We start from the raw sequence: 21,240 nt of genomic DNA on the forward strand, positions 1-21,240 counted from the left end.
TGCAACCCCATAGGAAGAATAATGTTGGCTGGCCAGACCACCTAGAGTTCCCAGGGACTAAGCCATGGCTCCAGCTACATTGTAGCAGAGGATGACCTTATCTGACACCAACGGGAGGGGAGGCCCTTGGTCGTATGGAGGTTTGTTGCCCCAGCATAGGGGGATGCTAGGCAGTGAGATGGGAGTGGGTGGGTAGAGAAACAACCTCACAGAGGCAAAGGGAAGGGGTAAGAGGGGGATACCATTTGAAATGTAAATGAATAAAATGATTTTTTTTAAAAGAATGAAGTACTATGTTATGATGTTGAAAAGCTCTCTGGGAGAACTTTCCCTCGGGATGGAGACCCTCTAACTCTAAAGACCAGACCGAGACACCACAGGATGCAATCAGCAAGAGGATTTGGTTTATTGTCGGGATACACAGGCACAGGCACCTGTGGGCGCTTCAGTCACTCGGGGGACTGGCGCGCCCCACGGAACCAAGGATGGGCTTTTATAGGATTTTGGGGAGCAGAAGCAAGCATACAGAAGCAGATGCATGGTTACAGGGATATAATTGGTGGATTCTAATATGGCAAGGGTTTAGCCCGGGAGCAAGTTTCCTAGCTACCTTCTTGAAACATAACGGCTGACTCGGCCCCCCAAGGGTTCAGCCCGGGGGCAAGTTTCTTAGCTACCTTTCTGGAACATAACAACTGACTCAGCCCCCCACCAGGGTGTGGGACCTCTCCCGGGGCTTTTTTTTCATTGTCAGGTGCTCAACCGAAGTCGTCCTGTTGTCAGGCCTTCAACCAAACACATCCTGCTTGGCAGCCGCTGTGTACTCAGTGTTCTAACCTTTTTCTGAACCAGTCATCTTAAGTACAGCCTTGCAAAATGGCGTTACTGCTGCTAAGCTGGGGTCTTTCATTCCCCCATTTTTTTTGTTAACTTTGAGTGAAATCTTTCACTCGACTTGGTCAAGAAATTTCTGTCTGGTGGGGGCTTATTCCCCCACTGACTCTAGGCCACAAAAGGGCTAGGAGGAGCCACGTAGGAGTTTTAACTTTAAGGGGTTTGGAGTGCGCTGAACTCTCCATGTCTGGGGTGTAGTGTTGTGATTAGTCAATTCCTCAGACCGGACTGCCTTGACGTGTGGTGTGTGGATCTAAGCCGAGACTCCGTCTACCTTTAGGGCGGTCGGGGTAGTCAGGAGGACGGTGTAGGGTCCTTTTCACCGTGGCTCGAGATTCTTGGTCTGGTGTCTGTGCACCCACACGGTGTCTCCAATCTGGAACGGGTGTGGCACCACCGGATGTTCAAGCTTGTCCTGGTAAGCAGCGGCCAAAGGTCTCCAGACGTCTCTCTGCACAATCTGTAGGGCCTGTAAATGGGCCCTCAGAGAAGGGCTGTCAGCAAAATCAGCAATGTTTGAATCAAAGAAATGGACAAATGGGGGTGGTGTTCCATATATTATTTTAAAAGGAGTTAGACCATGGGGGCCCGGGGTATTCCGGGCCCGATATAGAACTAGGGGAAGGAGGGCCACCCAATCCTTTGAGCCAGTTGCAAGCGTAAGTTTGGATAAAGTCTCCTTAATTGTTCTATTCATGCGTTCTACCTGACCTGAACTCTGGGGTCTATAGGCACAATGTAATTTCCAATCAATCCCCAGTAATTTGGCCACCAACTGACTTACTTGGGAGACGAAAGCGGGCCCGTTGTCCGACCCCAACACTTGAGGCATGTCATACCTGGGAAAGATTTCCTCGAGGAGCTTCTTGGTGACCATTTTTGTAGTCTCGTGTTTTGTGGGGAAGGCTTCGACCCATCTTGAGAAGGTGTCTATAAACACTAGGAGATACTTGTATCCATATATACCTGGTTTAATTTTAGTAAAATCAATTTCCCAATGGATGTCGGGACGGTGTCCCCTAGGACGAACTCCTTGTCCAATCATGGTCTTTCCCGGGTTAACCTGAGCGCACGCTTTGTAACTCTCAGTTACCTTTTGTATCGCTTTGTCCCGATTTAAAAAAAAAAAAAAAACACAGATTTATCTCTTCCCGATCTAGTAAGGTTTTTATCTTCTTAAACCCCAAATGGGTTAATTTATGTAAAAAGGAGATCAATTTAAAAGTCATTTTTATTGGCATAACTGTCTTTCCTTTGTAGACCCACTGTTTTAGTTGAGGGTGGTAGATGGCCCCCATTTTTTTTTCTAGGAGCTCTATGTCCTCATGGGCATAAACCCAACTGGTTTGTCCCACTGGTGGGGGCGTGGGTTGGTCTGGGCTATTTAAGGTCAAGATTTGTTTGCTCATGGCTGCTTCTCGCGCCGTGGCATCGGCCAGCCGGTTTCTTCGTGCCTCTGGGTTGTGCCCTTTTTGGTGTCCTGGACAATGTATAATACTCAGTCTTTTGGGCAAGAATAGGGCTTCTAAGAGGGCCAGAATTTTAGCCATATCTTTACCCTCAGATGTGAGCAGCCCCCGCCTCCGGTAGATCTCCCCGTGGATGTGTACCGTGGCAAAGGCATAACGGCTGTCTGTATATATATTTAGCCTCTTACCTTTTGTCATCTTGAGCGCCTGAGTCAAGGCGATGAGTTTAGCCCGTTGTGCGGAGGTACCAGCAGGCAGGGCTTTCGCCCAAATCACTTTGTCCTCCATAGTGACCGCAGCTCCAGCCTTTCGCTCTCCCTCTGCCAAGAAGCTGCTGCCATCTGTGTACCATGTGTGGTCAGCATTCTGAAGAGGCTGGTCCGATAGGTCCGGCCTGGTTCTATGTACTTCTGCGAGGATTTGTAGTCAGTCATGTTGTTCTGTCTCCTCTGGTAGAGGAAGCAAGGTGGCAGGATTGAGGGCGACTACGGGCCCAAACTGAACCCGTTCTGCATCCAGTAACAAGGCTTGGTAGTGGGTCATGTGGGAATTAGAGAGCCAGCGGTCTGGGGGCTGTTTTACCAAGGCCTCCACTGCGTGGGGTGTTAGGATGGTGAGTGGCTGTCCCAAAGTCAATTTTCCAGCATCCTTGATCAGGACAACAATAGTAGCCACCATCCTTAGGCACGGTGGCCAGCCGGAGGCCACAGGGTCCAATTTCTTAGACAGGTAGGCCACAGGGCGTTTCCAGGGTCCCAACCTTTGTGTTAGGACCCCTTTAGCATACCCCTGTTTCTCATCGATGAACAGTTACTGAGCAAATTGTAAGGGTTTGGAACAGTCGGATGAATATCTTCTATCCTCTTGTTGACTTTTCTCAAGTCTTGTATTGGCCTATAATCTCCAGTGCCGGGTTTCTTAACAGGCAGAAGAGGCGTATTCTAAGGCGACCGGCAGGGGACTAGGATGCCTTGATCCAGAAGCCTCATAATGTGAGGCCTTATACCTTGATAAGCTTCATGTGACAGGGGGTATTGTTTTATGGAGACTGGAGTTGTAATTAAGGGGGGCTGTTGGAGCGCCAACCCCATCCCACCAGTCTCTGTCCAAGCCAGTGTCCTGTCCCGGTTCATAGGGTTAGAACTTGAAGGGGAGTTCCGTGGGGGCCAGCTATTTGGGCCCCTCCTTCCTCAAAATGAATTTGTGCTTTTAGTTTGGTGAGCAGGTCACGGCCCAGCAGAGGGTACGGGCAGTCCGGAACATGTAAGAAGGAATGGGTCACCTTACCAGTAGCCAGCTGAACCCGGCGGTCCGTAGTCCATCGGTATTGTTTCTCACCAGTAGCTCTTTGTACCCAGGCCGTCCGGTCGCTGAGTTGTCCTGAAGCTTGAGTGAGGACTGAATGCTGGGCTCCTGTGTCTATCAGGAAAGCAACCGGCTGCCCCCCAACTTTAAGCGTTACCCTGGGCTCAGGGGGGGCTCCTGGCCCTGACCTCCCTAATCTTTATCTAGAGCCAAGAGGGAGGTTCGTGGTCGAGGCTTTCGGGGTCCGCCAGGCTTCTTGGGGCACTCTCTGGCCCAGTGCCCTTTCTCTTTGTAATAGGCACATTGATCTTTATCCAGCTTTAGCCCCTTTCGAGCTCCCCCCTATCTCCCTTCCTTTCTTGGCCCTGAACTACGGCGGCCAAGATTCGACTCAATTTTCTCTCTTATTAAAAATCTTTTTAGCTTCTTTAAGTAAATCCTGTAATGTATAGCCCTGCAAATTTTTTAACCTCTGTAACTTAGTCCTGATATCTGGAGCAGCCTGCCAGATGAAGGACATAGAGACACTCGTCATTTGTCCTGGGTCATCTGGGTCATAGGGAGTGTATATACGGTAGGCCTCCTTAAGTCTCTCTAGAAAGGCGGAGGGAGTTTCCCCTGCTTCCTGTAATACCTGTTTTACCTGAGCCAAATTAGTAGGGCATCGTATAGCCCCTCAGAGACCCGCTAGAAGCAACTGGCGATAAAGGCGTAGGTGTCCCTTACCTTCAGCTGTATTAAAATCCCAGTTTGGTCCTCAGGCAGCTGGGTGGGACGCCCATCATCTCCCAGAACATGCTTTCTGGCCTCTAGGAACACTCTTTGTTTTTTTTTTTTTTTTCTGAGGTTAAGAGGGCCTGTAAGAGCTGTTGGCAGTCATCCCAAGTAGGCTGGTGGGTAAGTAAAACAGATTCTATTAGGTCGGTGAGTGTCACCGGATCTTTGGAGAAAGAAGGGTTGTGTTGTTTCCAATTGTAAATGTCAGCTGCTGAAAACGGCCAGTATTGGGTCTGGCCACCGGTTCCCTGTCTAAGTGGGAAAGCCTGGGAGGTTGAATCTGGCATCACCTCGCGCTTATTGTGCAACCTCCCTGCGACAGGGGAGAAACCCTTATCAGACTGTGGCCCGGCAACTGATCTGGCCGGCGGCTCTGCCTCCTCCATTTCAGCCGGGCCTGTCAGAGAGAAGATCTATGAGAGGGGAGTTTGGGTCTGCCGGGAGGACAGGTTTCTTAAGACGTGGCCGGCAGACCGGGCGGGGCCGAGGGGACAGGCTGGGGGTTGAGGGGAGGCCAATTCGGGTCCACGAAGGGTTCCGCCCGGGGGGGGGGGTTTAAGGCGAGACTCTCTCAAGTGATAATATAAGAAACCTGGTCAGGATGTCCGTGGACGACCCGATCTTTAACCTGTAAAATAATGATCTTATTAAATGTGCCATTCACTGGCCATCCCGCTCCGAAAGTGGGCCACTCGGATGTGCAGAGAGTCTGTCATTTTCTTTTTTTTTTTTTTTTTAACCTCGACGGACTGGTTGTGTGCCCGGTCGTGGACGTCTTTCCAATGATCAAGAGTGAGACTTAGGGGCATTGTTAGGGACTGTCCCATGTTAGTTCTAAGGAAGATTAGGACACAGAGAAAACAAACAACACCAACAGTCAAACAAACAACAGACAGGCGTGCTGCACGGCTTTGGTACCAAACTGAAAGCAAAAAGTCAGATGGAGGTGGCAAAGGTCCGGGGCCCTCTGAAAGCCAAAAATACAGACAGAGTGCCGTTAGTCCGGATCTTTCTCCTCTCTCAGATTGGGCCCCGAAAAGTCGGGCCCCTAACACCCTTGGAACGTCTTCCAGGGCTGCGGGGCGAGAAGTCCGAGCTCGTCAGCTCCTTCTTCGTCCCGCCCAAATTCCAAACAACCTGGCTGAGCGCTCACAGAACAGACCTGGCTGAGCGCTCACAGAACAGACCTGGCTGAGTGCTCACAGAACAGACAGAATAAGGCAGAACGAGACAGAATCAGACAGACAGACAGACAAACAGACGCCGGCCGGCTTACCTCCCAGTGGGTGGTCGGTGGTCCCTGGGTGGAGGATCTCCTTTCCCGGCCAACGCACCAAATGAAAAGCTCTCTGGGAGAACTTTCCCTCGGGATGGAGACCCTCCAACTCCAAAGACCAGACCGAGACACCACAGGATGCAATCAGCAAGAGGATTTGGTTTATTGTCGGGATACACAGGCACAGGCACCTGCGGGCGCTTCAGTCACTCGGGGGACTGGCGCGCCCCACGGAACCAAGGATGGGCTTTTATAGGATTTTGGGGAGCAGAAGCAAGCATACAGAAGCAGATGCATGGTTACAGGGATATAATTGGTGGATTCTAATATGGCAAGGGTTTAGCCCGGGAGCAAGTTTCCTAGCTACCTTCTTGAAACATAACGGCTGACTCGGCCCCCCAAGGGTTCAGCCCGGGGGCAAGTTTCTTAGCTACCTTTCTGGAACATAACAACTGACTCAGCCCCCCACCAGGGTGTGGGACCTCTCCCGGGGCTTTTTTTTCATTGTCAGGTGCTCAACCGAAGTCGTCCTGTTGCCAGGCCTTCAACCAAACACATCCTGCTTGGCAGCCGCTGTGTACTCAGTGTTCTAACCTTTTTCTGAACCAGTCATCTTAAGTACAGCCTTGCAAAATGGCGTTACTGCTGCTAAGCTGGGGTCTTTCAATGTAATGCTGGAGTGTGATTGGCTACAGTGTGGCTGTTGTCCCTTGTAGCTAATAGAAGGAGAGGCTCGAAGCAGGCAGAGACCTTGATGCTGTGACAGATTATGCTCCCTGGCTCTCCCACTGAAGAATGACAGCTGCCTTGGCTGCATCGAGATGGGGGATCCAGAGGAAGGAGCCACCCGAGGCACAATAAGTGATGGACAGATTGCAAGCCTCGCCTCTGAGTCTCTCTGCCACTTGCTTCTGAGTCGGGTACCCATGCCTGTGTGGTGGACTGATGCTTGTCATTGTAGTGAGTGAAGCCTGAGATCAAACGGTATCAGGACTCTGTCTCCTCTTCCCGCCCTTAAGCCGAATGTGACTGGGGACACCTATCTAAGACCATATCCTAGAATATTAAGTTCTTAGGTTCCTCTTCATTGACAGAGTAGGGATCCTCTGGCCTCAGTTAATCAAAGTCCTGGGACAGTGGTCACTTCCCATCATTGTCCTTGGCTTCTTCACGTCCCGTAGATGTTTCACGGTGACTTGTTCAGCCCCCCCCCCAGTAGCCCTGACACTGAGTTTTAATTTAATCAGATCGTTGCTTACACCGAGCTCACTCAGGTAAGTCACTTTAGAGGGTGGGGTGGAATATCTGCACATATCAGTGCCCTTGTGACTGGAATTTTCTTTATGACCATTTATCGGCAATCAGTACAGAGGAGTGACCAAACCTGTGAGGGGAAGAAACCTATTAGTAGCTTCTTCTCTTCTAGTAAGATTGCTGTGTAACTAATCTCTGAGCTACAAACAACAGCAACAGCAACAACAACAACACAACACCCTAAGAACGGCGCTGGGGCGCGTGTGGCTCATTTGTAGAGTGCTTGCCTTACAAACACAAGGACCCAAGTTTGGTTCCACAGACCCACATAAAAATGCCAGGCGTGGCTGGGCAATGGTGGCACACACCTTTAATCCCAGCAAGGGCAGGCAGATCTCTGAGTTCAAGGCCAGCCTGGTCTATAGGGTGAATTCCAGAACAGCCAGGGCTGCGTAGTGAAACTCAGGCTCAAAAAAAAAGACCAAAAGAAGGAGGAAGAGGAGGAGGAGGAGGAGGGGGAGGGGGGAAGGAGGAGGAAGAGAGAGAGAGAGAGAGAGAGAGAGAGAGAGAGAGAGAGAGAGAGAGAGAGACAGAGAGACAGAGAGAGAGAGAGAGAACAAAAAAAATAAATAAAACACCACTGGAGAGGCAGAAACAAGAGGATTCCTAAGGCCTGTGGCCAGTCCGTCTAGCCTAGTTGTTAACTCTAGGCTAGCGAGAAACCCTGTTTTATCAGAGGTGGGTAGACTTCCTAAGGATGTTACCCAAGGATGACCCCTGGGTCCCATGGGAATAGCACACCCATATTTAAAAAGAAAAACCGATCATGGAAAGTCCCTGAAGGAACTTCACCATACATCCGCAAGGGGGCAGTAGTAGCAGGCCCACCATCTCCGCTACAGCCTGGCAAATCCAAGAGCCCAGCTGCTAGAAAATTGTAAAGAATTGCTGAGCTGCCTGCCCCCAAGGCAGAGGCCAGAGAGACACCACCGGAATCAGCTGAGAAAAAAACACACCCGGTGCTGTTAGCGCATCGAGAGAAGCCCCTTTGCGCATGCTCTTCTCTGGAAGGGGCTGCTGTCTGCAGTACTGTCAGTGTTCTACCCAGAGAGCTAGCACAGCTGACTCGACTGGAACAGGCCGAGCAGACCAGCACTGTTATTTCTGTTGTATGTGTCTGTTGTATGTGTCTGTTGTATGCGGAGTGGTCCCGGGAATCAAATCAACTCGAGGAAAGGACCGAGCATGTGAAGATTAACTATTTTTTTTTTTTAGAAAAGGATTTATTTTAAAATTGTATGAATGTGTGTACATGTCTGTGTAAAGATATGTCCACATGAGTACAGCTGCCTTGAGAAGAGACCCTCGGATTCCCTGCAGCTACACTTACAGGCAGTTATAAACAACCTGATGTGGGTACTGGGAACTGAACTGGGTCATCTGTAACGAGAGTAAAGCCCCGGGAGCCGTTTCTCTAGCCGACGAGAGTTATTTCTGACGTGTTGTTTGCTCCGATGAGATATTCGCCCTACAAACAGGACACGATTGCATTCTTGCCAGAACACAGTCAGATGGGTGTGTTTATGCTAGCCCTGGGCAGATTCACACACGTCATACATTCAGAGGTTTATAAGCAGCCATCCATAGCGCAAGCGCATTTCCCGTTCGGAGCGCATCGTTAGTGAGAGGAGGGTCTCACAGAATGCTCAGGGACCTTCTAAGTTAAAGAAATGTCTGCCAGAAACCGGATTTGGGGATCGGGCACAGATGCTTTTAAAATAAAAAGGTCACCCGTGTAACATCTGTGTTTGAACTTTGTGAAAACCTGGAATAAATTCATAAAATCTGTCTTTTAAGAAGGTTTTCTCTCAAGACTGGGGTTATAGCTCAGGTGGAAGACTATGCATGCATAAAGACCTGGGTTCAACCCTTAGCACCCCGCAGCCCCCCAAAAGCCAGCAGGGTGGTACCAGGCTGTAATCACAGTATTGAGGGGAGAGCGCTGACTAAATTGGTGGGCATGGGGCTCAGCGGTAGAGTAGATGTGAATGCTCGAGGTCCTAAGTTCAAATGTGAGCTCCAGAAAAGTCTGCAAACGAAGAGGGAGCAGCAGAAGAAAGTTCTGTCACTGGAGCTGCTCTCCTGAGGAGGAGGGAGGGAAACTTAAGCTGCTTTTTTAAGGGGTAGGGAGGAGAGGGCTGCCTCCCGGGAAACATATCTAGGAACATATCTGCTTTGTGGTTTAAATGATGCTAAGCCGTGAGACTCTACCCAACCTCCCGGGAGGGGAGACTTCCCATGTGCATTGTTCCCATGTTCCTGCTCTTAAGCCCAAGGAAGACAGGGAGACCTGCTTGACATCTCTGTGAAGAACCCGTGCTGTCCTTCCGTCACGCCACCTGGAACATGAGGTCCTTAAACAGTTCTCTCCAACCCCGGGGTTTGGGTTACATTGCAGCCATGACACATACTGAGAGAGGAGACCTACTTGGTCCTAATTGTCCAGGGAAGGATAGGTAGGGGGTGAGATGAGGGCCTCATGGCTACCAGGAAAGGCTCCCAGGAAGCACTGATGTCAGGAGATGCATGTGTCCCTCTCAGACAAGAACGTCAAGAAAATCCTACCACCACTTGCACAAATTTTTGGAATCCACAAATTGAAAGCTCCTCGTACTGCTGCCTTAGGAAAGAACTGGGTCTCTGCTCTGTCGGGTTCTGGGCAGTGAAGAGGCCCAGCAGTTCCTCTAAGACTCTTTCTACCAGCAACCAGCCTCTCGAAGTTGCATGACTCCCAGCATAAGAACTAAGGGAGCTTCTGTCAGAGGGTGGTCCACAGCATGAAGCACTTGCACATCTTACCAAACCATACGGCCTCCACATCTAATCCTGAGGTGGAATTTTGCAGTGTGATTCCCTCTGAGACTCACCAAACCAGAGTAGGTAGCAGGAAGAGGCAAGTCACTGGCCCTCTCCCCATCAAGCCAGTGAGTGGACTGTGACAAGGGACTGAGACCTGGGGACCTGTGTTTGTACTGGCCCTGCCCTGATGCCCAAGTTTAAAGGGCCTCAGTTCTTTAGAGTTCCTTAGCAGAGACCCACTATGACTACAGATAGATCAAAACTAGCTTCAGGAGTAAATTTGTGGATTCTAAAAACTGCCCCAGTATGGTGGGGTTTTGTTGACATTTTCCTATTCTAAAGTCAATTCTAAAGTGACTCACTTTACAGAATCCTATGATTCTGTCCAAATTCTTACGCTAGTCCCCAAAGCCGGCCGGTATTAAATACTTAAAATTTCCTCATTCATATATTAGTTCACATGAATTACTCAAAGTTTGTGACTCCCATTTTGTTAGTTATGTTAAAATATTGGAAGGCCAAGGGTGTGTGTGTGAATGCATGTACAATAAAGTAAATGACTAATTAATTATATTGATTATGTAAGAGGATTATTCTATTATTTTTCTCATTCCTCATTATATAATATGTCAAGTATCATTGAGTCCTCATAAATTATATAATTAGGATCTGCCAGTTAAAGCAGTATTTTTAATCATGGTGTTGGTCATCTTTTACCAGCAATGTACTGCCTCTTAGAGCAGCAGGCTCTTAGGCCGATAACTCATTTTGTGGCCCCAGACAGATTTTTATACTTCATGTATCTTAATTTTCTCACTGAAGCTGAACCGAAGGTGGAATTACCTAGATTGTTCTCAAGTGTGCTTGAACATAATGGCCGCACACCTTTCCTTGGACCCTAGGAACGACATGGAGGAATCTAGACGTTTAGATGGTCTCTAAAACAAATCTAGACGCTGGGCCATTATATTTAACTTGTAAATATTATAACAACTGTCAGATTTTCCATAAAAGATTTAGATTGCATCTGAGCCTTCCTTCTTCTCTCAAGGTCGGGTGCATTTTGACAAGAACAATTTGAGGAAACAACAGAACTGTACCCCCCAAAGCTAGAGACTCATCATGACGAAGTAAGAAGACAGAATAAAGTGGTATCGTGAAGAACGCATGCCGTGTTTCAGACAGTCGCCTGCACACGTTCTCATGCTAACCGCCCGTGCCGTCCTGCTGTCTCTCTAAGCCCGCCATCATCCCCCTCTTCCCTGAAGAGATCAATGCCAGAAGTGTGCCCTCACGTCCCCGTAGACTGTGATCTGGCACGGGGCAGAGCCTGGGCTAGCCCTGGCTGTACTTTCAGAGCGCTGGGTAATTAGCGGTGCTGCTCATTCGATGACAGGAATGCCTGATACAAATTCGTTTCCTACAACATTGCCGACCTGATTGGCCACCTGATGTCAGTTCCGGGAGCAAGGTCAGAATTCTGATTTACGTGGACAACAGTAACAACTAAATATCCCTGAGAACTTAGCTATGCTCAGGTGTTTTTATGCACGTTGATTTGGTCATTACATTACAATTCTGCTGTGGCCTCTGTTTGAGAGGAAGAAAAAGCAAGTGGCCAAAGGTCACAAAGCAGGGGTAAAACCACGGATCTGGAAGTGCACCCCAGACCCTCTGCTTGTCACCTGCCCCTCCACTCCTGCTGGTGAGGGTGACATGCTGAAGGCATCATTTCTGTAATGCTTTCTGTGTGCTTTGGGGCAATCCTCACGGCAAAATGCTAAACAGCCTGGGGGGGGGGACCAGAGTCACGCTCTAAGCAACTGTGTGAAAATCTCCTCGACCGATGGTTTCGTGGGTGAAAAGGACCAGCCATGAACCGAAACAGATTTCCCCAACCTGGAGCAGCTGTGTTCAAGAAAGCATGGGGTTGGCTTACTGTTGCCGAGGAGACACTGCTCTTGCTATGGCTGCGCTGCACAGAGGCATTAAGGGCCCCATGGGAAGAAAATCTCCAGGATGTGAAAGAGAGAAGTTAAACCTGCCACGTGGAGGCAGGTGGTGCTCTTCATTAGTGTCCCCTCTGCCCTGACAGACACAATCTCTCCCACTCGCAAGCCCTGGTTCTATCCTTCTAAGACTGACCTCTCGAATTAGGTGTAGTGTCGGTTATTATGTAGACGTAACAAACCAGGGTGCTAGAAGACTCTCAGGCATGCTGGCTAAGCCCTGAGTGGGGACTTACTCAGATCAGACCGATTCTCAAGGTTTCTGAGACAGAACAAGTCTACCTAACATCACCTGCCTGCCTTAAGGCTGTCTGTCCTAGCGGTTGGTCTCCTGTATTTCCCTGACACAGATATACTTCAGGGGTTCCCCCAGTAAGGTATGGGAGACGGAAATCAAACCACTGTATCGCATTCAGAATCAGCCAATTTTCAAAACTGGCTCCAGTCCCAGCACCGCAAACAGGTATTTACCAGCTAAATAAGCAAATGCTTTCATGAGCTGATGATTACATTTGGTGAGCACAACAGCCACCTGTGTCTTTTCCTGAAAGATCATGCGAAGTCTCCAAAAGCTACATCCCGGAGAACACGCATTCACAGTGTGAAGCAAGTTCACAGCCGTCATGCGTCTGCTAACTCTAAAGATGTGTTTACTTACTCGCTTTATGTGTATGCGTGTGTACCTGACTGTGTATGTGTCCCGTGTGCATGGGGGTGTCGGCGGACGCCAGGAGATCCCCTGGCATCAGATTCCCTGGTGTTGGAGTCATAGCGAGCCAAGTAATGTGGGTGGTAGGACTCCACTGTGAGCCCTCTGCAGGAGCATCCCGTGCGCTTAACTGCTGAACCGTATCTCCAGCCTCCATTTTCCAGTTGTAAACTACTTTAAGTGTAAGGTGATACAGATAAACACACTCAATCCAGAATCTACACTATGGTTTTTACCTTCTATTACAAGTCAGCTTTCTGTTTTGCTGTCGGAGATTAAAGTTTCCCGTGGGCATACAGAGTACATGACAAAGGCGGTGACATCCAAGCAGAGGACTGTCACAAAGCCACACACACACCTCCTGGATATAGGTCTTCCTCTGCTTTCCAGAAAGCTAAAAAGGATTCAGCAGAAGTCTGATGGCCTTAAGCAAACATAGCAAGATCAACAGGTTCATTCGTGAATAGGCGAGAGAACCAGACCATTGATTACTCGAGATACATCTGTGTCCTGAAGAGCAGTAATACTCTTATACTTAATTTCTGTGCCTGAAAACAAATGAAATGACCAGCTTAGCAGAATGTATGTAATCTCTAAGTAAACTGTATCTAGGATCAGTCAGAAGCAGGAATAGCAGCCAAGGTAACAAAGCCATTGTGAAGACCTCGGCAAGCCCGTGAGCAGGACTGGGGGAGCACTGACACACCTGCTACGACAGCCTATGTAAGAAGGCTGTGAACTATGAATGGGGCAGAGGGAAGACTGTTCTTCCCATAAGGTAGCTTTCTCCAAAGAGCTGCCAAACTGTGGTAAGTGGGTGGACTTGAAAGCAAGCCCATGAAGAGAGTGCCCTGACGTGTCTTCATCATCTTTGTGGGAAAGGCAAAGGCCTGGGGGAATGCTCTCGGCTCTGTTCACGTGGCCAGAGTTAAGATGCTCTGCTTGTATCTGACTGTAAGCCTGTCTTCAGCTTTGCTTGCTTTAATAATGAAAACTTCCAAGTCTTTTGTTTGTACTGCTTCTGAGCTCAGTGCCTCGAGTTCCCTGGCTCCCTCTGCTGGTCGTTAGAGCATCCTTCCATCCTTGGAGACAGCCTGGCTGATCAAGGGCCAAAGGATATCAGCGACTGTGGTTTTCCTTACACACGACAAACAACATTCAATGCCTGTGATTCTTTCCATAAAATCCAAGCTGGAAAAAGGTATCTACATTTGGGAAGAAAAATTACATCTGATTTTATGCCTCTCAGAAATTTTCAAATTTAGATAGAAGCATAGAAATAGATATGACAGACGGACGGAGACTACAGACAGATTTTGTAGCATGTAAAAAAACTATCCGCGTGCCAACAATAGCCAATCCATCCACAGGTCCCAGGGAAGGAGGACATGGGTCTAATTTAGAAAAATTCTGGGTTGAATTAACCCTTCAAAAATTGGGAACACACAAGTGAGCTCCCTCTGGTTCCACAGGTTAATCTCATCTTTGTTACCCACACATCTGGGACTAAAAGTTAATCTTGGACCAATTACTTCCCCAAAAGTTTAAAGCTCTGTGCTATACAGTGTTTTCATCCAAATGGAAAGGCCCCTTCTGGGAGAGAGGTTCTTTTTTTTTTTTTTTTTTTTTTCTTTTTTGGTTCTTTTTTTCGGAGCTGGGGACCGAACCCAGGGCCTTGCGCTTCCTAGGTAAGCGCTCTACCACTGAGCTAAATCCCCAACCCCGGGAGAGAGGTTCTTTAAGACTCAGGATCTGAGTCAAATTCAGGAGGCACAGGAAGCTCCTAAAACTTACAAGACTTAAAGGTTCCCAAGGTTACCCAGGAAATCACAACTGCTTGAAAGAGAAGACTCTGACTGAAAGGTCATCTGCAGATCTAGCAGAGAGCTCCAAAACTGCAGCTATTGTGAGTTGTCACCATGACACTAAGCTTTTTGGTTCTGCAGCTCCCTTTAAGTTCTCCCAGCTCCAGCATCTTACTAAACTGCAGCTCTGGCCACAGACCACTGGAGACGCTTATGATGAGATGTGCAGAATGGACCACAAGTCAGCCTGAGTGGTTGGTGATGCAGCACAGATCTCTTCAGACTCTGGTTAGTGACCCATCGTGTGTTTCTTCATGGGTAAGGAGAGATAAGCAAGTTGAGTATCCTTAAGAATATTTTATTTTCATTCAAAGTAAATAAAATCGCAGCTCACAACTCTAGCTCGTAGCTCCAGTTCCAGATTAATCCATGCATCCAGTTCCTGGCATGCAAGTGGTGCATATATATACCCATTCACATAGATCTTTTCTAAAAAGTAATTTTTGGAGTCATAGTTGAAAGACAAGACTTCTGAAGTATGATTTAATATCAGAAGAATTTTAATTCTATTCATATCAATTAAAACAGCAACAAATGAGTGAAGTGAAAACCTGAGGGTTCTTTGGAAAGTCAGTTGGATGGTGTTTTGCTGGGGCAAACACTTGAAGGAATGTTTTGTTAAAATGGACACAGGTGTGCAAGGCTAAGGCAGACTCGTGAAGGAACATTTCCCTGAAGCAGACACAGACAGGAGAGAGGATGCTCTGCTAAAGCAAGCACTCGAAAGGACACGTGATGAAGGATTCTTTGCTAATGACTCATGTGTATTGGTCCGCCTTACATTGCATTTGTCGGGATACCATAGAAACAAATGCACCAAAACCCTTCTGGTGGAGCCCTGCACTTTGTCCTTGCCACTTCCAAGGACTTGGGCTGATTAGATGCATGTGTTGGGGCAAGGTATGTGTCAGTGGGGGACACGTGATGTTCAGAGAATATAAATAGGACTCCACAGAGTGATGGAGACAGAGCTTGGCTTGCTGGTACAGCTAGCTGTGCAGTGCTTGAGTGTCCGACGTCTTTGCTGATCTTTGCTTCCTTGAGAGAGGCACAGCTGAGAATTTCTCCTGGTGTCCCTTCCAGGTCCCTCCTGCTGACCTGAGCTGAGGCTGAGGCCTGGCTGTCTCTGCTAGGTCGTGTCACTGCTGTTGCTAACCCGACTCTCCCCAACTGGACTGCTGATGTGTCTGTGAGGTGTCTGCAAGTGGATGGAGCCGCCACTGCCTGCTGACCTGGGAACTGAACTGCTGATTTCCAGACCACATAGACAGGAGCTACTCCAAAAAATCCTTTCTAAACAGGTTCACTTCTCCTATATTCTTTCTTGTCTACCACCTCTGGTAGGTGGTGGGCTACAAGGAAGGCTAAAGCATTTAAGAACCACCATTAAAAATAGGATTTGAAAAAAATTAAAGTTATAATTGAGTTTAGATTGAGAGATTTTATTTACTAAAGGGGGAATTTAGTAAAAAGAAGAAAACTAAAACTAAAAAAGTACCTAGTTTATACAGTGCATTATGTTGCATAGAAAGGATTTATGGAGCTGGAGGGCTGGCTCAGCAGTTAAGAACGTGTTATGCTCGTGCAGAGGACCACAGTTCAGTTCCCAGCATCCACATCAAGCAGCTCATAGGGGATATAGCGCCCTCTTCTGATCTTGGTATGTACTGCAGCCACATGGTGCACATACATAGATGCAGGTAAGCATCCCCGCTCAGAAAAGAAAAACAAAGCTTAACTGTTTTTATAAATGTGTGGTATGCTCACTTTAAAGACAAGAAGAGAATAAACTTACGATGAGGTCACAAATCTACTAGGAATGGAATTACATAAAGGACAGATAATAACAAACGCTGGTGAGAATATAGGGGAAAAGGAACCCTTACATTGCTGGTGGGAATGAAAATGGCGTTTCCACTGGAAACTTAAATCTGTTGGCTGCTTAAATCCAGGAACTTCGAAGGGAGGGAGCCCTGTGCCTGAATCCAAGTGTCTAGTGAGCGGCCTTTAGGGTTAATTAACCTATAGGGTTAGTTACTCTTCCTCCTCTTTTGCCTGAATAAAACTTACATCTGAAGTAAACAAAAGGTTTCTGATCTAATAGTGATTTGAGAATGTGTTTCATAATCATCCTGGCCATCATCCTAGGAGTATATTTTAAAAGCTAGCCATTTTCCCAAACCCCCAGTGCTCAACACTCAGTACAAAAACCCCTGTATGCCGGAAATGGGAGTGGTCATCTCCACCAGCACCCAGTTCTCTGGGCGACACCTACTGAAAGCTCTCCATCTCGATACGCATTTCAGAGCGTCTCACAGCACATGGTGTGGCCTAGGACTTGGTCCCACAAGACTGCACTCCGCTTTAGAATAGACAGTGTCTAGGGGTCAGAGAGTGCAACAGGACCTGCAGAGAGTTTGAGGGAAAGGTGAGGGGGCCAGGGACTCCTGTCAGGGTCAGTGAAAGGCCTGTGGGGGTGGGGTTATGAATGTGCCTGTTGTCACCACACTAAAAGTGCTTAAAATATAGGGACAGGTGAGATGGCTCAGTGGAGACAGGTGCTTGCCACCAAGTCTGATGACCCGAGTTCAGTCCCTGGGACTCACAGGGTGGCAGGAGAGAACAGACTCCCCAAGTTGTCCTCTGACTTCCACATGTGCACTGTGGCACAGACAGCCCCCCTCCCCCCCAAATAAATTAATAAATGTAACTTTAAAACGGTTTAAATTGTGAGATTCATGTGTATTTCTAATGAAATCCCCGTTATGACATGATTATAGGTTCAAGAGAAAGAACTAAATACCAGCTTGGCTATGGTTATATAAAGTATTAGCCTATTTTATGCCCTACCCTGGGTCCTTTTAGTGGTGATTTTCTTCTGCCTCTGGACAAAATTGTTTCATAAAGGAAAATCAGGGACAAACTGCAAAGAAAATCCATCAGCACAGATGAAAGGCACCAATTTTCAGTCAGAAACGAGTCAATATGAGCTAGATCATTGGCAGGTCTCTGGAAACTTGCACCTCTGAATGCGCACCCTGAGGACCACTAGGGGGCGATCTACACACACTGCAACAGCAAGAAGGGAGCCCTGCGCCTGAATCCAAGTGTCTAATGAGCGGCCTTTAGGGTTAATTAAACGGTAGGGTTAGTTACTCTTCCACCTCCTTCGCCTGAATAAAACTTACATCGGAAGTAAGCAAAAGGTTTCTGATCTAATAATGATTTGAGAATGTGTTTCATAATCATCCTGGTCAGAGCTCACGCTGATCGGGTGTTAATTCATGTGGGAGAGCTAAAGCAGTGTGTGCAGTTTCTCAGGCCAGACAACACGGCCTCTGTCCCATAGCACTGGAAGCCAGCCAGTGCAGCAAGGGGGAGGAGCTTCCAGAGGCCAGGGCAGATGCTATTCGAAGGGTAAACATGGCATCTGCTCACTTCAGTTACTCCTGGTCTCCTGTGTGCTGTTCCCTTCAGCCCAAGAGGACACAGCATCCTCAAATGCAAAGGCCACAGGTTATTAGGCCACATAAGGGTATATCTTATGTTTTGGCTGAGTAGGAGATCCTATTTAAGGGGCTGAATAACAGGTTGGGAGCCAACGTCCACATGCTCCTCACTGGCTGTATGACCTGGAGGCTTGCCCTAAACAGCAAACCAAACCTACCTGGACCTCGCCCAGGACACACAGCAGCTACAGGGAATCGGGCCCCGTATTGCAACCTGAAGGTCTTCAGAAGGTATGTGATGGCTGCTACTTGCTGAGTCCAGCTAGTTCACAGTACCGTCACAGCCACACAGTTTCTCCTCACTCCCAGAAGCCCAGTGTGTGGCTTAGCTTCTGCCGACTTGATATAAAATAGGGTCACCTGGGAAGAAAGAACCTCAATTGAAGAATCACCTCCATCTGATGGGTCTGCGGGCATTCACTGTGGGCCGTGCTACTCCAGGGAGTTGGTTCTGGGTTGTATAAGAAAGCAGGCTGAGCAAATTGTGGAGCTGGAGCCAGTAAGCGGTGTTCCTCCAGTCTCTGTTTCAGTCCCTGCCTCCGGGTTCCTGCTTACACTCTAGCCCTGACTCCCCTTAGTGATGGTCTGTAACCTGTAAGCCAAAGAAACCCTCTCCTTCCGGAGTTGCATTTCGTCCTGGTGTTTATCACAGGAAAAGAGAGCAAAAGAGGGCGCACAGTGTAGAGACACCCTGGCGCTCAATGTGGTTTATAGAACTCTGCGTGCATTCTTTGCTGAAGGAGACCCACACGGTATGAACACTCCATCGAAGCACAGCGGCTCCTGGACTGTCTTCCTGCAACATTTCTTGGCTTCCTTCAGCAGTTGACTTGCGTCCGGTTGCACATGACACAAACTGCTCTGTGTGAAAGAAGCTGACTTAGGAAAAAAAAAAAAAAAGAACAATTGCTGAAAAGCCCCATGAACCTCAAGCTCACTATGTGGAGAAAAGTCAGTTGCATCCAGAGACAATTCAGTGAGGAAGCTGATGAGGGCGTTACAGCGCTGACACAGAGGCAGCCGGAGAAGGCACGTGACCAGAGCCAAGATGTGGTAGGACACAGGCATGTTTATAACTGTGGGGCCATGGGTTACATTTCGGTGGAAGAGTTTGTATATCAGGAATATTCCAGTAAGAACTCTCCCGCAGAAGGTTCTAAAGACTTGAGAAGTGGGGTAGAGAGAGAGACAGAGAAACAGGAAGCGGGGGTAGGAGGGTGGTAGGTGGGGTGAGACAGACAGACAGGGTTTGGGGTTGGGTGGGAGGAGCAAATTCGCCCAAGCACAGCCACGTGCTGCTGGGCGCACTGTTGTGCTGGGAACAGGACTAGTTAAAACAAGTCACCAACATCTGGTGTGAATAATGTGACGTGGGTAAGGGTTGGCAACTTTCTGATGTCGTCAATAGACTAGGTTTTACGAGCCCAGCTAAGCACATGCTACAATAAGCTCACAGGATGGCGTCTAACAAATAATTCCCAGCACACGGTGATTCCTGTGTTTCTTATCACTGTTTCTTTTACTACCGGAGAAAATGAGATGGTACTTGACAGTACCACCAGATGTAGAATTACAGTCTCAGAATGGAGTCCAGGCTGTGGGGGAGGGCACCCGTTGTGGGTTTGGAGTCTTCCTTGCTGTGGGTTTCCCCCTGCTGCCAAGAGGAGGCAGTGCAGCTCTGTGTTCCCCAGCCCTCTATCTCTTGCAACAAGGTTAAAATGTGGAAGATTGTTTGATTTAGTCCGGGTTTCATATAGCCAAGGCTGTGACGCAGAGGGTGATCTTACACTTCTGATCTTCCTGCTTCCTGGGAACCCACATGTGCAGCACCTGACCTGACTTTAGGTCGTACCGGGGATGGAACCGAAAGCTTCATGCACACTAGGCAAATACCTCACCAAACGAAAAGTCTCCTCGAACCCCAAAATGCTACACCATGCCTGCCTGGATGCTGTGATGCTGCCATGCTCTGGCTATGATAATAATGGACCGACCTCTGAACCTGTAAGCCAGCCCCAATTAAATGTCGTCCTTTATAAAACTTACATTGGTCATAGTGTCTGTTCACAGCATTAAAACCCTAAGACACCTACATTCTGTCACGTGGCTGCTTACCTGTGCTCAAGCGCCATGTGTCCGTCTCATCACATCTTCCGGTGAATCTCCCACCTGGCTCTATGTGTTGCTTGTAAGGTTTATAGAATAAAGCATAGAAGACCAGGAGGGCAACCTTGACAGGATTTACCTTCAGAGATGCTGAGGTACTGAGACCTGCCGTTCCAGCTCCCTGACTGATCCTGCCCCAAACTGATGCTGTTTCCAGAGAATTGCGTCTACAACGATTTCAGGAAGGAATGCTAATCCCAGATATCCTTGGTCCATCCTTTAGACTGGTCCAGTCAGGTCTTTAATTAAAACCTAAACATTCTCAAAATACAGAGATTGGACAACAAATCCAGCTACAGTTAGCTTTCGTAAGATTAACCAATTTTTAAAGTTCTTGGATCCTAAAAAGGATTTTTTTTGCAATTATCAGAAGACCATCATCTCAGGCCCTTAAGCTGGGGGTAAATGGTTCTGGTCATTTTATGAGTTATAGATATGCTGTCATTTTAGAGGATGATTGAAAGTGGAGAAAATGAAACAGGGAGCCTGGCCTCAGGCAATTCTCTCTTCCCTTTCCTCTCCTACATACTTCCTTCTTTCCTAAAGGGAAGGGGGTGGAGAAGAAAAAATAAGGACACAGAAATATTGTAAGAAATTAGATAATTGGGGTAGATTATTAAACCTACACTTAAACCAAAAAATATTTTATAGCCATAATCTTACATTGGTAGAGACCATTAAACTTTGATGCAAAATTGTACTTTGTTACATTGGTATTTTGTGTATTAATACAGGTGTAAAGTTTACATTAAATCCTTTTTTTTCATCTTTAATAACTTGGGTATTTCTAATTTACATTTTGATTGTTATTCCCTTTCCCGGCTTCCAGGCCAACATCCCCCTAACCCCTCCTCACCCTCCCTTTCTCTATGGGTATTCCCCTCCCAATCCTCCCTCCATTATCGCCCTCCCCCCAACAATCATGTTCACTGGGTGTTCAGTCTTGGCAGGACCAAGGGCTTCCCCTTCCACTGGTGCTCTTACTGGGCTATTCATTGCTACCTATGAGGTCAGAGTCCAGGGTCAGTCCATGTATAGTCTTTGGGTAGTGGCTAAGTCCCTGGAAGCTCTGCTTGGTTGGCATTGTTGTTTATATGGGGTCTCGAGCCACTTCAAGCTATTTCAATCCTTTCTAAGATTCCTTCAAC

General features: G+C 47.9%; 1 long non-coding RNA gene across 2 annotated transcripts; it reads right to left on the reverse strand.

Annotated features, from left to right (window-relative positions):
• Positions 1 to 382: 382 nt before the first annotated feature.
• LOC134482809 (uncharacterized) lies at positions 383 to 20,915 on the reverse strand. 2 transcript variants are annotated; one of them, XR_010059381.1, is made up of 2 exons: positions 4,395 to 20,915; positions 383 to 1,388 (listed from the first exon to the last, which is right to left on the reverse strand). It is a non-coding gene; the product is annotated as an uncharacterized LOC134482809 (long non-coding RNA). The 2 variants fall into 2 exon arrangements; XR_010059382.1 differs by having other exon boundaries at positions 1,734 to 20,915.
• Positions 20,916 to 21,240: the final 325 nt, after the last annotated feature.

The sequence above is a fragment of the Rattus norvegicus genome, chromosome 17, assembly GCF_036323735.1.
Source record: "Rattus norvegicus strain BN/NHsdMcwi chromosome 17, GRCr8, whole genome shotgun sequence".
NCBI classification, from domain to species: Eukaryota; Metazoa; Chordata; class Mammalia; order Rodentia; family Muridae; genus Rattus; species Rattus norvegicus.